Here is a 2,088-nt window from a genome sequence, read left to right on the forward strand (position 1 = left end):
CGGTTCCTCCCGGGGCTACGCCTGTCTGAGCGTCGCTTTGCAATCAATCGGAGACCTCCGCGTCTCCGCGGCTGGGGCAGTCGCAGGCGGCCTTCGGGCACTGCCTTCGTCCCCAAGCGCAGACCGCCCGGGTGCCCGGTGCGACGTGTGGTGCCTGCCTGGGAACCGCACCCTCCTGCCCGTGAGCTCTCCCCCCTCTGCCACTCCATCCCCGACCGGTCGGGGAGGGGCACCTCCCGTCGAGCCCGCACCAGCGGCGCGGCTGCCGGTGGACGTTCACCCGTCTCCGCGCTGACCGCGTCGCTCGTGCGCCCAAGGGCCCGACGGACGAGGATCGCTCCAGCGGGTGGCTCGGGGTTGCCACGGGTCGAGAGGGCTGCCGGCCCTCTCCGGAGCTCGCCGCCACTCGCCGCGTCCCGGGGAAAAAACACCACGGCGCACGTGAGCTCCCTCCGGGGCCACAAATGCTCTGCCCCCACCCCGCAAGGGTGGAGGGGGCAAGACCATTCGAATACGACCTCAGATCAGACGAGACAACCCGCTGAATTTAAGCATATTACTAAGCGGAGGAAAGAAACTAACAAGGATTCCCTAGTAGCGGCGAGCGAAGAGGGAAGAGCCCAGCGCCGAATCCGTCCGACAGGCGGGCGTGGAAATGTGGCGTACGGAAGACCGCTTTGCCCGTGCCGATCGGGGCCCAAGTCTTCTGATCGAGGGCCCATCCCACGGACGGTGTGAGGCCGGTGGCGGCCCCTGTCGCGCCGGGGTTCGGTCTTCTCGGAGTCGGGTTGTTTGGATGCAGCCCAAAGTGGGTGGTAACTCCATCTAAGGCTAATACCGGCACGAGGACGATAGACGACAAGTACCGTAAGGAAAGTTGAAAAGAACTTTGAAGAGAGAGTTCAACAGGGCGTGAAACCGTTAGAGGTAAACGGTGGGTCGCGCAGTCTGCCCGGGGGATTCAACTCGGCGGGCCGGGAGCCGCGCGGTGTGGGAGGATCCCCTCGCGGGACTCCCCCTGCGGCTGCCCCGCCGGCGCATTTCCTCGCGGCGGTGCGTCGCGACCGGCTCCGGTTCGGCCAGGAAGGGTCTGGGGCGAAGGTGGCTCGCGGCCTCGGCCGCGAGCTTTACAGCGCCTCTCGCCGGAATTCGCCGCTTACCGGGCGCGGACTCTGTGCTCGCTGCGCCCTCTCTCCCCTAACCGGGGAGGACGGGGCCCTCGCTCCCGGCGCGACTGTCGACCGGGGCGGACTGTCCTCAGTGCGCTCCAACCGCGTCGCGCCGCCAGGGCGGGATCGGCCCACGCCCAAAGGCGCAACGGGTCTGCGGCGATGTCGGCTACCACCGACCCGTCTTGAAACACGGACAAGGAGTCTAACGCGGCGCGAGTCAAAGGGTCTCACGAAACCGAGGCGCAATGAAGTGAGGGCTGGCCCCGCCAGCTGAGGTGGATCCGGCCCCGCGGCCGGGCGCACACGGCCGTCTCGCCCGCTCCGTCGGGGGGTGGAGCTTGAGCGCGTGCGATAGGACCCGAAGATGGTGAACTATGCCTGGGCAGGCGAAGCCAGAGGAAACTCTGGTGGAGGCCGTCGCGGTCCTGACGTGCAATCGTCGTCCGACTGGGTATAGGGGCGAAAAGTATCGAACCATCTAGTAGCTGGTTCCCTCCGAAGTTTTCCCTCAGATAGCTGGCGCTCAAGTCTCGCAGTTTTATCTGGTAAAGCGAATGATTAGAGGTCTTGGGGCCGAAACGATCTCAACTATTCTAACTTTAAATGGGTAAAAGCCCGGCTCGCTGGCTTGGAGCGGCGTGGAATGCGAGCTGCCCAGTGGGCCACTTTTGGTAAGCAGAACTGGCGCTGCGGATGAACGAACGCCGGTTAAGGCGCCCGATGCCGACGCTCATCAGACCCCAGAAAGTGTTGGTTGATATAGACAGCAGGACGGTGGCCATGGAAGTTGGAATCGCTAAGGAGTGTGTAACAACTCACTGCCGAATCAACTAGCCCTGAAAATGGATGGCGCTGGAGCGTCGGCCATACCGGCCGTCGCCGGCAATAGGAGCCCGGGGCTACGCCGCGACGAGTA

General features: G+C 64.8%; 1 non-coding gene across 1 annotated transcript in view; it reads left to right on the forward strand.

Moving 5' to 3' along the window:
- LOC112845939 (5.8S ribosomal RNA) overlaps nt 1-35 on the forward strand; it is a 153-nt gene extending 118 nt beyond the window's left edge. The window contains exon 1 of the ribosomal RNA XR_003218793.1: nt 1-35. This exon is cut by the window's left edge and continues 118 nt beyond it. This is a non-coding gene — a ribosomal RNA (5.8S ribosomal RNA).
- Nucleotides 36-2,088: the final 2,053 nt, after the last annotated feature.

Source organism: Oreochromis niloticus, unplaced genomic scaffold, assembly GCF_001858045.2.
Source record: "Oreochromis niloticus isolate F11D_XX unplaced genomic scaffold, O_niloticus_UMD_NMBU tig00008801_pilon, whole genome shotgun sequence".
Lineage (NCBI taxonomy): Eukaryota > Metazoa > Chordata > Actinopteri > Cichliformes > Cichlidae > Oreochromis > Oreochromis niloticus.